Here is a 15,197-nt window from a genome sequence, read left to right as displayed (position 1 = left end):
TAAACTGATCACTGCAGCAGGCAGCCTAACAAAATTGAGGCAACCCTTACAATCATCTCTGTTGGCATTAGGAACTAGCCAGTGGCAGATTTCAAAAGTACTGTCAAAATGGGAAACGACCGGGGACCAAGACCACAGGTTAATAACAGAAGCACTTGGTGCAGTCCAAGACAATGTGTCTTTAGCTCTCAGTTGTATACAAGCACAGTTATGGGTGCAGGCAACAGCAGCTCTGATCATACGGGAAGGGAATGAAGGTAATTTTCCAGCTGAAATTCGAAAGATTGTGTGGGATAATGCTATCGATTTTGAAAGGAAGTTCCAGTCTTGGTGGACTATGGTGAATTTCACCTATGATCCCGTTTATAATGTAGCAACTGCCTTTGTGCTTACCATACGTAATGCCACAGTTTTTGTTATCCATCCCATCATTGCCCTAGGGTTAAACCATGAAAAAACAATACTCTATCCTTCAGAACATAGAGTGTGGGCACGAAAGGTGAATGAAAAGTGGCAGACAGTAAATGTAGAGTCCTGCATTACTAGAGAACAGATGGGATTCATTTGTGAGAGCAACACTATTAATGCTCAGGACGTGTGCCTGGACACTGAACAGAGTATTTGTCACTTTGAAGTTCATCCAGTCACCGACCAGAAAACTGTGCTTGTATATACTGGGAATGGATGTGTGTGTCTGAGGACTGCCTGTGCTGCAGTAAAAGTTGATAGCAATAATGTTGTTCTGTCTAGTAGAAATCATTCTAACTTTTGTATTTGTAATTTTGTTGAGATTACCGGGTGTGATTTTTCGTACTTGGCCCCAGTGACATCCCACCAGCTGATTCAGGCTAATTACACGATGTATCACAGACTACTACCTACCCCTATTGGGATGAACCTTACATTGGTAAAACAATTAATTAAACACCAAGACCTATTGGAAATCTTGAAAGAAATTCAGGAGAGTGGAAAGAAAACATTAATTACTGTCCAACATGATACAAAGGAGATAACCAGGGTTCTACAGAGAATAAGACAAGATATGACTCATCACTGGTGGGATGTGATCTTTGGATGGTCACCAACTGCGAATGGAGTCCTTAATAAGTTGTGTCACCCCATTGTAGTTTTATTAATATTAGTTGGGATAAGCTTAGGATTGTCTATTATATTGTTAATTTGGAACTGTAAGATGCTACAACAAATAGCTGTACTCACCTCTTTGTCAAATGCACATGGTAAAGCGCTAAAAGACACTTATTGTCATGGAAATTTTCCTTAAGTAAAAGAATTTACTTATTTCCTAGGAAAGGGGGGAATGAGACAGAGTAATCCATCCTGAACTAGGTAAAGTGTCTAGGAGAGGTGAAGGGTCTGTGGAGCTAAAGCTGAAGGAGAGGCCGCATTCCAGAGACAGCAAGGAGACAGAGAAAGAAAAACAGAAAACCGCGAGGTCAATCTGCCCCCGACCTAGGAATTCCTTCGATAAAGAAGAATTAGTGCTAAATGTCGCGTGGAATGAATATGTATGAACTTAATTTGAAACTGTATGCATATGCATTTGGAAGGGGGGATAAAAAGGGGACTCGGAGTCTCCAGGGGTGCGCACGCCTTTTGGGAGGCTTGCGTCCGACGCGCGTCGTAATAAAGGCATACCGGGCTTTACAACTTTTACAAGTTGTGAGGTTTCTTCCTTTCTCCGCAAATCACTTCTCTACCATTATTCCTAGAATTTCAGAGGAGTGTATCCAGCTTGAATACATCCTCAGATTACTTGGCAGAAATGCCGTGTGCATCAAATCACCCCAGTGTGTTTGTCTGAACAGAACATCCTTGGGGAGGCAGGAATGTGTGGGCCCTCCTGCTTCCACACAGAACCAAAAACCTGAAAGAAAATGAGCTCAACATATAGAACTAATTCTAATCATTCATGTCTTTCATGGGTGTTAGCTGAGCACTCCCAGCGCTCCACACCTGCGCTGATAATCACCACAAACTATGATCTGAACATCAGACAGTGTTGTCATTAGAAAGTAATTAGTTTTAATTTGCTGTTAATGATAAAATAACCAGCCAGGCAGGTTTGTTTCAAACTCTGCATCTCCTGTACAATGATTTTTAGTTAGCCCCATTTTTATGCTGCTGTAAGACCACCATTCCTGATTCCATTACTCCTTGTTCATACAGGTATTAATCTTCCAAGGATAACGTGGCCTGTTTCTAATGAATGCCTTAAGCCCTAGAATAAAAGCACTCAATTTAGGTCCTTTAGAAATAGTGTCTCATTGTAACCACACAGGAGATTGATTAAATACCTTGCTGTCCAAATGACTTCAGAAAATTAATGGACCCAATCGAAGTAAAAACCTCTGTGTTCTTTTCTTGTAACAAAATAAGGACAACCTAAACGTAAAAAATTGCCAAGAAGATTATATAAGCAATCAGCTGCTAACAATGCTTTCCTAAATGAGCCAATGTATCAACATTATACAGAATTCAGGCTTTATTCAGGCTTCATTGGGAAGAGCAATTATACCAGAGAAATAATGGTAGAATTTTCTCTCTTGTTAATAAAGGGTAATAGCGGAATTTTGGAGATTGTCATAAAACCAGTGAGACATTTTCAAACTGAAAGACAGGAAATTTAGGTTAGATATACAGAAGAAATTCTTCTTTACTGTGAGGGTGCTGATACACTGAAACAGGCTGCCCAGAGAAGCTGTGGATGCCTCATCTGTTCCAACCCACACCTAAGGCAGGGTAACTGAGGTTCCCATTAATAAATCCCTTGGGGTGAGTAGAGTGAGAGAACACTCAATACCAGCATATACATGAAGAATATACATAAAAAGCATATACATAAAAATTGTGAACTTTTCCTTCCTTGAAAGAAAGCTTTGCTATGTTTAAAATGTTATATTTTCTCCAACAGCCCATCTCTAATGTGAAAATTAATGTGCCCCTGCCTGAGAGCCTCTGCAATAATATTGAATGCATTAAAAATTGCTGCTTCTATTCAATACTGATTAGTTGGCTTTTAAAGTATAACCTGGCCAGCCACAATTACATTTTATCGATTTACATTTTTTTATTACATTTTATGGAACGTACAATTAATTTCCAAATTATTATCTGGTTAGCAAACATTCTCGCCAATTTGAGAATCTGAAAAAGGGTTCCTGTGAACTAACATCGGAAAAAGTGTAGGAAGGAGTTCAAAAGTGAGGGAGCTGCCAGAAGTGTTTCACTAGTGTGAAATACTGATGGCTAAGCCTAAAAGCCTCATCATGTACCAAAGCATCTCAACAATTAAAATAACCACAGTAACCAGAGCTTTTCATTGCAATTATTTAAGAAAAAAATACATTTTGCCTAAAAAATAATAGGCTTCATGGCTTTCCAAAAGGAAATGCAAGAAGTATTCTAATGATTGTCTTGATTTGATTCTAATTTTTTTAAAGAAATTATGTGAAGGAATGACTAGCTAGAAGGTGTTGGGAAGAAGATAGATCTCTCTCCAAATATTTCCATTAATCTGGAATATTTTTAATACAACTGAATCATGTAAAAATTGAGAATAATAAAAATTTTGCAGCTTCAAATACATTTCCTTATTCCTTTCAAATGAAGTAATAATGAAAAAAAGAGTCACAATGTGAAATTGTGTGGGCCTAGGATCTCTGAGTCCTCTTTAATCTGCTGCAATTTAGAACTAGACTGATGAATAATCAGTAATTCAGAACTAGCTGAAATTTAGACTGATAAATTTCACAGAGTCATTCCCAGTTTTTATTGGGTATTTCCTTCATATACATTCTCAGCTGCTTTGTTGTGTAGTTATACAGCTCCCAGCTAGCCCCTTTACTTCTCTCTATCCTGATAAATAAAAAGACAAAACACATTCCAGAGGCTCCAAGCCAGGGCACCCAAGGCCCCTGACCTCTCTTGGTTCTTCCTGGGAGCCAAAGTTGATGTCAGCTCTTTGGGACACATTTCACAAAGTTCAGTTCCTATCTGAATGGAGGCTACAGTAAGAGGTGGAACCAAAAGGAGGAATTACCTCACCACTTATGCCTGTAATTGGGGAATTTTGTCAATTATGCTAATTTGCTAAGCTTATAAAACCGTATTCTCTGGTGTTTGTGAGTGCCTCAAGACAAGGTGAGAGATGAGAATCTGACTCCATGTTCTTAGAAGGCTGATTTATTATTTCATTATATATTATGTTGTTATATTAATTATATTATATTATATTATGTTATATTTATTATATTATATTGCTATACTAAAACTATACTAAAGAAAGAGAAAGGAGACATCAGAAGGTTTAACAAGAATGATAATGAAAGCTCGTGACTGACCCAGGGAGTCCAACACAGCAGGCTGTGATTGGTCATTAATTAAAACCAATTCACACGTTTGGATCAACAACCTCCAGATCACATTCCAGAGCAGCACACACAGGAGAAGCTGAGGCTTCTCATCTTGCCGAGAGAGGAAATCCTGATGAAGGGATTTTTCAGAAAATACCATGGTGACAGTATTCACCCCACACGGGGGTGGCCACTTTCCAAAGCTGCCCCTTGGTGGCCTCCAATAAAGACCAGCCTTTCTTTTAGCTCCTATAGGAATATTGCCTCCAAAGTATGTTGCTTTATCTCTAGGTCTTTAAGGTATCAATATTTAGTCTGCATCCAGAGGCTCAGCAGGGCCTGTAACTGGGTACTAGAACTCAGACTGAATAACAAAGGACAGCAACATCTTGGTTGCGCCAGGTTTGTCCCCTCTGCTGGCACAAGAACGCCTTGTACTTGATGCTTTCCCACCTGTGGGCTATGCTGATGGACGATGGAGCCCCACACTGACCATCCAATGACCTGTCCAGACTCTCTGCACTCCACAGACTTTCATTCAGAGCTCTCAGCATGAGCCTCTCCTGGAGCCTTGAGGTCTCCAAATATTGACAGTCCAAGCAAACAAAACATCCTCACTCTAGGTGAACAATCTCCATATTGCATTCTGCTGTGGCACAACACAGGCACAGCCAGTGATAAGAATTGTGTTTTCCCTTTCTCTGAGGTTCAGAGGATGTGAATCTCAGAAATCCTTGGGAAGGTTTGTGCCTTGCTTTTCTCTGGGGAGAGAAATGCGGCAACATCCTGAGGCCTGTGGTCGAGCACAGGGCTGTGCCCAGCAGTGTGGTTGCTCTGTGAATCTGCAGAAGAGCTCTGGGCTGGAACACAGGCTCAGGATGGGTCTCAACCAGAAATCCTTGAGCACAAAGCTGTGCCCAGCAGTGTGGATGCTCTGTGAACCTCCAGAACAGCTCTGGGCTGGAACACAGGCTCAGGGTGGGTCTCAAATAGAAACCCCACCAGACTGCAGCAGCATAAATAACTCTCCAGTAGCTTGAGAAGGAAGAGCAATCAATCTGAATGCTCAGCAGCTGTTCACAGAATGAAATATCCAGAGAGGGCTTGAAGTGCAACATCTGAGAAGATTTTGTAAATGAGGAGAGCATAACATCTACTTGCAAATGCCAGTAAAGCATTCCCATCCATTTGATTACATCTGATACTCTAGAAATGTTTCAAGTCTGATGCTCACAGAAGTGGTTCTATTTATTGTAAGAACAAGGGAAATAATCTGCGTTATTTTTTTCTGTGTTGTATCAAATTATTGTAAAATGGCGTAGCAGTTTTTCATGCTTAATCCTATCTGAATTTTGTTATGCTTTGATTTATTTTAGCAAAATCAGCTTTGTGATAACACTGTCTATTATTTTTTCTTTTATAAAACCAATTTTAATGTACTCATTTTATTCAGAGCCTCATAAAACGAATTACTAAACAAATTAAATCTCTCTCTCACCCCATGTCTGATCTAGTTTGGAGTTGCCCATGGTATGGCAGAAACTGAAGTGACCTGCTTGAGAGATCACTTCTCATTAGCTGGTTATGAGGGACAGGAGCCTCCCCAGGGAAGTAAAGGATGCTGTAGAGTTCATGTTTCATACATGCATCAGGCTAAATGATAACAGCATGTCAGGGCCTGTTTTCTGTTATTCCCTATTCTGGTGTAAAGGGCACAACTCAGAGAAAAGGAAGATTCCAGGCCCTGATGAGGGGACTTGGCATTCCAGGGCAGATGGCAATGTAGATGGAACTACAGAGGACAAATGAGAAACCTCCCAAAAAGGAAAAGCAGTGCTGAGAAAATCCTCCATCAAATCTGAGAACACAGATGTGCAGCTGGGTGTTTGCTCCAAGAGAGGGCCAGGATGCTGGAAGGACAAGGAGGCAGTGAGGGCCCAGTGGTCCAGGCCCACACCAAGCCTTTGCAATCCCTCCCAATGCAACCCTCTAGGCAAAGCAGCTTGGCAAATATTGGGAAAAAGAAGGCAACTGTGCTTGTTTAAAACAAAGAGATTGCAACAAGAGCGGAATTTGCTAGCAGAGTAGCAAAGGATTTGGAATGGACACCATGAAGTCCATCTGCTACCATTAGGCTTGACTGCTAGCTGCTGTTGAGTCATTTATAAAAAGTTCCATCATTAAGTAGTTAGTTTAGATTTAGATACAAGCAGTCCCTTTCAGTTTATTATCTAATGTGAAACACTCAGGGCAGCAGACACAAACAGAAACGTTATGTTCCCTGCAGCTCACAAAATCAAATGCCTTTCAGTTCCAGGCTCTGATTTACAGCCTTTCCTGCAGGTGGTGGCCAGGCACAGGCCCAGAGTACAGTATGGCTGACACCAGATGCTGGCACTCATGCAAGGCTCATTTTGGCAAGCAGGGCAGAGTCAGAGTGCTGAGATGCCATGGCAGCCATTCTGTGCTGGCTTGGTGCCTCAAGAGCATGGCACCATTTAATGTGTGTGTGACAACTCCAGACACTTTTCCCAGTTATTTTATGTTCTTTAAAGCAAAGCAACTCTCCAGCTGTTACAGTGTGGAGAAGCAAACTTTAAGCAACCAAATGAGTGAATCTGATACAGAAATATGTGGAAATGTTTGAACTTGCAGAGTCTGAAACTCTATCTCTGCATATCAACACATTGTGCACTTCAGCCTGATTCAGATGGGCAGCAATTTAGATGACAATGATGTTTTAATTATTTCTAATTTTGGCTTTTATTGAGAGCAGTGTTGAGTCAAGATAGAACTTGAACATTTGTACAACAAAATTGACTCAAACACTACCATAAACTCCAAATAGCTGGCCTATCAAAAGCCCCCCAAAAATAATGCTCAATTAGTGCTGATATTTGTTAGCAGCATCATGAAAAAGCAGATACAGATTACAAGCTGAAGTGAGCAAATCCAAGTGCTAAACACAGATCATGTGCTGCTTTATTGTTTGGCTATTCCCTCTTGAGCATCCTGGATTGAATAGAGCAACTTCAACTCATGACTGACATGCAGCTAAAGAGTATGGCGCTGCTACAAAAAGCAGGTGAAAAAGCAAGCAAAGAACCATAAAAAGAAGAGCTGAACCAATGTTCTCGTAATTCAGAGATGAGAGAATGGAGGGTAAGAAATGAAAGGCTACCTGCTAAGGGATCCCTGTTGGGGATAGAGAACTGAATAAAGGAATTATATGGACATATGGCAAGGGCAGCTGCAGGGCAGGCCTGAAGCTGGGCAAGCATCCAGCTGATAACAGGGCAGGAGGACAGGATTTCTTGGTCTCTCAAATTTTGGTGCTGTAATCCTCACTGAAACTTTGTTGTAGATATGCCTTAATTTAACTTTAGTTTAATATAACTCTAATTTCAATAGGATTATAAGGGGATTGGCTCTCTAGAAAAAAATATGGAGGGGAATTAAGGTATTTCTGTGAGAAGTATCTTCATCTAACGTGTCCTAGTTAGCAGGAGAGACACACACCCTCTTTCAGACATGCTAACAAGCCTTATCCTGGGGCAACATGGCAATGATTCAGGAACACAGACAAATCTTCTCATATCACTGGGTATGCCTTACATTTTAATCACTCAGCAGAGAAGACAGCCAGGGCCCTGAACCCAGGAGGAGACAAAGTGTGGGCTGGGGCTTTATTTGGCTCACTGGCCATGGATCAGCTACCTGAGGTGAAAAAATATTCCAATAAGAGATCACATAATGCTACTAGCACCAGTTCTATTTCCAGGTACATCAGAATTTAGCCTCAATAGTATGGCTCCATAGTTACCCTGGTCTAATTCAGCGAATCATTGGCTTTGTTACCAGGGAAACTGGCTGCTGGGAAAGGGCTGAGGTTTGGGATGAATATTCTCTGCTGTGGACAAGACAAGGAACATGTAATACTGGATCAGTGTGCATCAGCTGGCAGTGCCCAGTATTTCATCTTTGAAACCCTCCTGAATGAATCCAACTCCCTCCCTGATGATGGCCAAGATGATGAAATGAACTCTTTAGCCAAAAGCCACCTATGACGCCTGTTGCACGAGCAAGGGTACATAACTTCACAAATGACCTTAAAAATCACCAGTGCAGACATCTGAGTGTTGTATCTGCAGTGAGCACTGCTGCTGGGTGCTCGAGGTATCTTAGCTACCAATCCAAGATTAGCTTTGAGTACACCACATCATTGTTTATCCAGCATACTTGATATCGAGTAACACATCTCCATGCACTTATCTGTCTTCTTTTTGAAAGATTTTTAAATTAAGGCACCTAAGGCATCCCTTTAAGAAGAAATTTGCTCACAGAAACCCTACTAAAGCTGTTCTTTCATAGCAACAAGTTCAAATGGGGTGATGGTGGCAGGCTGAGAGCAGCACACAGTCCTTTCACATCTTCCTCTGCTTTTTCACTGCTGTTGACCTCTTTCTGAGAGGCACATGAATACCTCACCCATGCCTTTGCCTTGTGCACAGCACACAAAACCAGATCCCCCAAAACACCTGACCTGAGCAGCCCTTGCTCCCTGGGGGTAATGAAAGCCCATCTGAACTGGTGAGAGCCAGAAAAATCAGAAGCTTAAAGATAAGTGCATTAATAACCTCCAAGTAAACACTATGGATATTTTAAATGCATATCAGGGATGTAGGCACTATGTTTAGTAAGACAATTATAACATCAAGGATTTTGAAAGGAGGCTTATATTTGTCCACTAAGTCACCCAGAGCATTCAAACACATTAATGTTCATAGCTGATATATAAAGTCATATTTGTTAAACTTGTTTCTGTTTCATGCTTGTGAAGTGCATGCACATAGAAAAAAAACAGTTTTGAAACTCTGTCATTTCAACAATATGCACTAGGGGTTTTTTTTCCACAATGTTTCAAAAGGGAGTCTACAAAACACAGAGGTCCATTAGAGTGTTTAGCATCTCTAAACAAGAAAGACAAACCCCCCTCTATATATCATTTCAGCCTCTAAACACTTGAAAGAAAAGAACAGGAAAGGATAAAAACCCATGCCTGTGTGCTGCATTCAGGGGCAGGTCTGTGGGAGTGTGTGCACACTGTGAAGCACCTACTTAATCTAATTAGATGGATCTCTGCACTAGCAAACTATTTCTACCTGTGAAAATTACAGAAGACTTTCATCTGCAAATCCAAGCTGCTTACCTACCCAGGCATTTCCCACACTGTCCTGTGCTTTCCACAGTGTGGCCAGCCCTTTGGAAAAGGAATATACACCCAGGGTGCAAGGAGAGAGAATTGTGAAGAGCACTCCTCAGAAGGCAGGTTACCAACAGAGGGCTTGTGGGGCTTGCAGCCCATGCATGATTTATTTCCCCATGAATCTGTCAAGAATTGGTCTCCCCAAATTCCCTGGGAATCAGCTTTCTCAGGTAAAGAAATCCAGGCATTCAGTTTTTGTCCTCACTGGACCAACAGTCGTGTCTAGTGCTGTTAATTCTTATGTTCAAAAAGGCCTGATTTCTTTAAAAACATGAATATGCCCAGTGCTACATAAAAAAGATCCTCAATCCAAGGATGCAAATGCCAAAAGAGGATGGCAGGGAAGGAATTCAAAAGAAAGAAATTATTTTGTACTTCAAGCACGTTCCCTATTTCCAGATCAACAGATCAGCTCTGCACACACGCAGAAACCCTTGGTGGATCTCTCTTCCCTGAAAATCCCCCCTTCCTGTTGTTCCCACATGGAGTTTCAGCACCCCCAGACCAATGAGCCTGCCAGCCACCATCTGACACCATCAACACAGGCATAAAGGGATTTATAGTGACACTGCTAGGGAAAGGGATTGACAAATAGCAGCTCTCCAGCTGCTAAAACAAGAACATGAAAGGAGCTTGATTTAAATAGATTCCTATCACATGCAATTGAAAGAAATCAAGGGTTCTGAACAACAAGAATGACTCTTTCAAAGCAACAATTAGAAGTCAGGCTAAGCTTTAGCTGTCTGAAAGTTACATGCCTAATCTAAATTATTATAATTTCTTTATGCTATATCCATAGATAGGAATATATAGCAAGGCAACTTGCTCCAGATGACAAGCCAAACCCTCCCTATGATAGCTGTTTTCTTGGAAATTAACAGAAAATTAACAGGAGCATCTCTGTTCTCCTTAACTATTTGCTTCATTCATTGAAAAAAAGAAAACCTTGATTACATAAAATAATTCCTAAATTCTTCAAATATATAAGAAAATAACAATTTTTTTTCCCACTGGTACTAACAACCCACTGGTTTATGAGAAGGATAAAGCTCAGACAAAACCCACAGAATTATAATTTATCTTGCTGCTGAAAGGAACGTCTGACATCAGGAGTTTTTCTTTGAAAGGAAGATTACCCTTGGTTACTAAAGGAGAAATTTTATCACTAGAAGTAATGTTTATAATACCTTCACCCCTAAATGGGTTCCCTTGAGTAATGCTACAGAACAGCTGGCTCCCCAGAAATATGACAGCATCTTCCACCATTTAATTGGGCCCCTGGACTTGGTGGAACATTCAGGAGAGGCTGTCCAGGTGCAGGTTATTTGCACTCCTGGATCTATATATTTATACACAGCACTGGGTTTTCCTACACAGGGTTTTATTTCTAATGACTCTCTTCTCCTTGATTTGCAACTCTTATTACAGCAATTTTGCAACGAGCCACATTACAGCTGAGTGTGAATCATCACACAAAATCAGAATCCTGGTTACTTCACATTAGAAAAAATGAAATCATTTTTCTTAACAGTTAGGCTAACATGTTATAATTCTCAGCACTTCAATTTTTTTCCATCTTTCAGTGAAAAAATGTCTGAAAATAAATATTTTCTTTGATATACAGGGTAATTTCAGCAGACAGTGACAAATGTCTCAAAGGGTGCAACTTACAGATCACCTCAATATGAGGGAGGCTCAAGGTCCTTTTGCTTTGTTTGTATTCACCAAAGAGATTTTAAGACAAATGTATCCCTTAAAAAACTGCTTTATGCTGTCTATGTACTCACATTTGTAGGAACACAATTGTTGTCATGCACATCTTAAAAATCACTTTGCTGATTAACAGAAAATACAGAATCTGGGGTGAAAGTCTGTTTATGCAGAAAACAGACTACCTCAGGTGGCAGCAGAAAAGCCACCACACTTGGAAATAAAATAAATATTGTGATAGCCTGTACACTTGCCATTAGGGATAAATACCAATTTTTATGCCTGTAAGAGGAAAAAAAAACCCACCTACATTCATCACAGCAGTGGGTGCAGTTCAATTTGCAGTTAGAGAATTTTAAATTAATATTTACTTTTCTAAACCCAGCGTAATTCTGCTGACAAAGTGACCTGAGAGAGAGGAGTTCAGCTGATTTCTCAGCTGGTGTGGATCCCATGGGTGAGATTCATCGTGTGCATGCCACTTATCTCCCAGGTGTCGAGCAGGAGCAGAGAAATCAGTCAGCCTCCTGGGGCTCTGGAGATGTGGCACGCCCTGGGCGAAGATGGCATGAGTGGATGAGGCACACATCCCTCCTCCAGGTGGCTGGGTGTCTAGGTTTGGAAAGCCAGGAATCTGCTAAGGAAGGCAGGAGCCTCCCCTGAAATGGAGAATGTCAGCCCTCCCCACCCCTCCCTCTGAATTGCTATAAATTTTAAATTCAGGGGCTCTCGGGCAAAAATTTGGGAGCAGGAATAACAGTTATTTAATAGGGAAGGAAATAAAAAGATAAAATAAACAATGCAGTGAACTAAAACAACACTGCCAGAGTCAGAACCCAACCTGACACCCTGTGGGTCAGGGTGTTGGCAGCAGTCCCATTGGAATTGTGGCTCAGCCCTCCTGCAGTGTCAGGGGTGGTTCTGCTGGAGCAGGGGGATCTGTAGAGAAGGATGTATTCTTCCTCTGAAGATCCAGTGGGAGAAGAGGCAGCTGCTGTTTCTCTGGGGAATCCCGTGGAGAAAGCCGTGCTGGTGTCTCAAAACCTCTGGGTTATATCTGGGTAGCAATGCTTGGCTCTTCCCTCTGGATTATATCTGGGCAGCAATGCTTGGCTCCTCCCTCTGGATTATATCTGGGTAGCAATGCTTGGCTCCTCCCTCTGGATTATATCTGGGTAGCAATGCTTGGCTCCTCCCCCTGGATTATATCTGGGCAGCAATGCTTGGCTCCTCCCTCTGGATTATATCTGGGTAGGAATGCTTGGCTCCTCCCTCTGGGCTCACATCTCCCAATGGGATGCTGTAGCTCTTATCAGCCATGCAGGGACATTCAATAGCTGTTATCAGCAATGTCCCCTCCCAAGGGAGGTGTGATTGTGGTCACTCAAAGAGAGAGATAAGGCAAACTGCCCACTGGACAAAGGTAATCTGCCATACAGATGGTAATTGAAAACATCTTGCATTGCAATCTTCAATGCTGGGCCATCCCCATGGGTGACCTCAGGCCCTCTTATCTCCTTCCACATCAGAAAGCTCTGGTTATTTATACAGGATACTCGCTGCACCACTGGGGCTGGAGCTCCCCTCCCCAGCCTGGCCAGCGATGTGCACCAAGCTCCAACAAGCTCTTTTCTAGGATCACACAACAGGTTCTTGCAGCGCTGATCAGGTTTACAGGCTGTCTGTGCTTTTGCAGGAATGAGCTGCTAAGATATTTTTATTGCGTTTATATAATAACCAAGTGCTGAACTCTAACTGACAGACTGTTCAAGGTTTTTCTGTCTGCACTCTCAGTGCCCACACCAGCTCAGATTCCTCTTTCTCACTCATCTTTTACACCTTGGATTCATCACTTCTAGTCTCTTTCCCCAAAAATCTCCCTAGCATCTCTTTATTTTGACCCAAAACAGAGCTGCAAAGAGAACTACCTGCTCCATCTATCAGCAGGTCCTCTAAACACTTCTTCTCCATGTTGGTGCTTTTTCTTCCAAAACTAATGGGAATTATTAGCTGCAGATAGATTTCATGACCACTTTGTCCCAGTCAATACATTAAAAAAATTAAGTCAGACATGTTCCTCATTACCTCTAAGGAACTGTAAGCATTCCTTGAGCACGGCAGCCAGCTCTGGGCTTGCAGCACAGGAATAACAGGAATAACTAACAATAATTGTTAGTGAGTCCAGGGCAGAAGGATGAAGCACCTCTCCCACAGGGAAAGGCTGAGACAATTGGGTTTTTTCAGCCTGGAGAAGAGGCTTTGGGGTGACCTCACTGTGGCCTTCTAGAACCTGAAGGGAGCCTCTAAGAAACATGGAGAGAAACTTTTCACAAGGGTGGTCACAGGGGGGAATGGATTCAGACTAAAAGACAGTAGGTTTAGTCTACATGTCACAGACATATTTTCTGAAAAATCCTTTTGTTAGGATCTTTTCTCCTGAGAAGCTGAGAGGCCTCAGAAACGAAATGTAAACAATAATTGTCTGCTGCTGTGGAATGCAACAGGTGCATCTGGGATTGGTCTCATGTGGTTGTTTCTAATTAATGGCCAATCACAGTCTGCTGGCTCAGACTGTCTGGTCAGTCACAAGATTTTATCATTCTTTTCTATTCCTTTCAAGCCTTCTGATTAAATCCTTTCTTCTATTCTTTTAGTATAGTTTTAATATATCATTTTCTTTTAATGTAATATATAGATCACAAAATAATAAATCAAACCTTCTGAACTACAGAGTCAAGATTCTCATCTCTTCCCTCATCCTGGGACCCCTGTGAACACCACCACATTTACATATTAGGAATGAGGAAGAAATTCTTTACTCTGAGAGTGATGAGCACTACACTAGAGCAGGTGGTCCATAGAAGCTGTGGATGCCCCATCCCTGGAAGTGTTCAAGGCCAGGCTGGATACTCACCAGGGATACATGATTTTACGTTACATATACTGATACATTATGAAAATTACTGAAGAGTCATGGTGATGATAAAATAAACACATTAAGCTTTGGAAAAAGAAGCATGTATATAATAAAATAAATATGTATATAATAAAAATAAATATGTATATATAAAAATAAATATCTATGTAATGATCCTAGTTATAAACCATTTAAGTTATATCACTGCCTACACAGGTACTGAGCAAGTATCACCTTCTGTAATTCCACCAAACAGATGTCAGTGTCAGATTTCTTTCTACTAATAAGTTTAATGCTAAGTGTCCTTATGATCTTAGAATATAAACTGCCCTTGTGACTCTTGTACAAATCAAACACATATGCACAGAAGTATTCAACAATAGTGTTTGTTTACAGTACAAAATAAATTCAGTTAAAAGCTTAAATTTATTCAAAGTCACTCAAGAATGAATTATTTATCCTATATTTTTCAAAAAGTGCTATTTTTTTTGGCTAAAAGAACAGGAAATCAAGGGCTTTATAAGAAAACTGAATTTTGATTCAAAAAAATACTTTATGTGAGAGACAAATAGGCTCCCTAATTTTCTGTTTTGCTGACCCATGAAAAATGACAGATCCTAACTACCATGAATCATGGAGGTGCAGCCTAGACACCACAGCAAAAGAAACAAACTTATCTCTAAGGACCAGCAGCACATTTTTAAGGTGTAACAACAACCACGCATATAAATTATTACTTTCTCTAATTCATCACACCCAATATCGTGAAGAACATCAGAGATGCTCTTCTATTGCATTTCTACTTTCAGGCACCAAAGAAATGAAGCCTTTGTGCAATGCCTATCACATCTGGAAAGGTGGGGCAGAAAGGATTCTTCCAAACTGAAAATTCAGAAAGGCAGCTGATTTTTAAAACGGTATCCCAGATTTT

The sequence above is a fragment of the Zonotrichia albicollis genome, chromosome 6, assembly GCF_047830755.1.
Source record: "Zonotrichia albicollis isolate bZonAlb1 chromosome 6, bZonAlb1.hap1, whole genome shotgun sequence".
Classification (NCBI taxonomy): Eukaryota; Metazoa; Chordata; class Aves; order Passeriformes; family Passerellidae; genus Zonotrichia; species Zonotrichia albicollis.
This window is presented reverse-complemented; position numbering follows the sequence as displayed.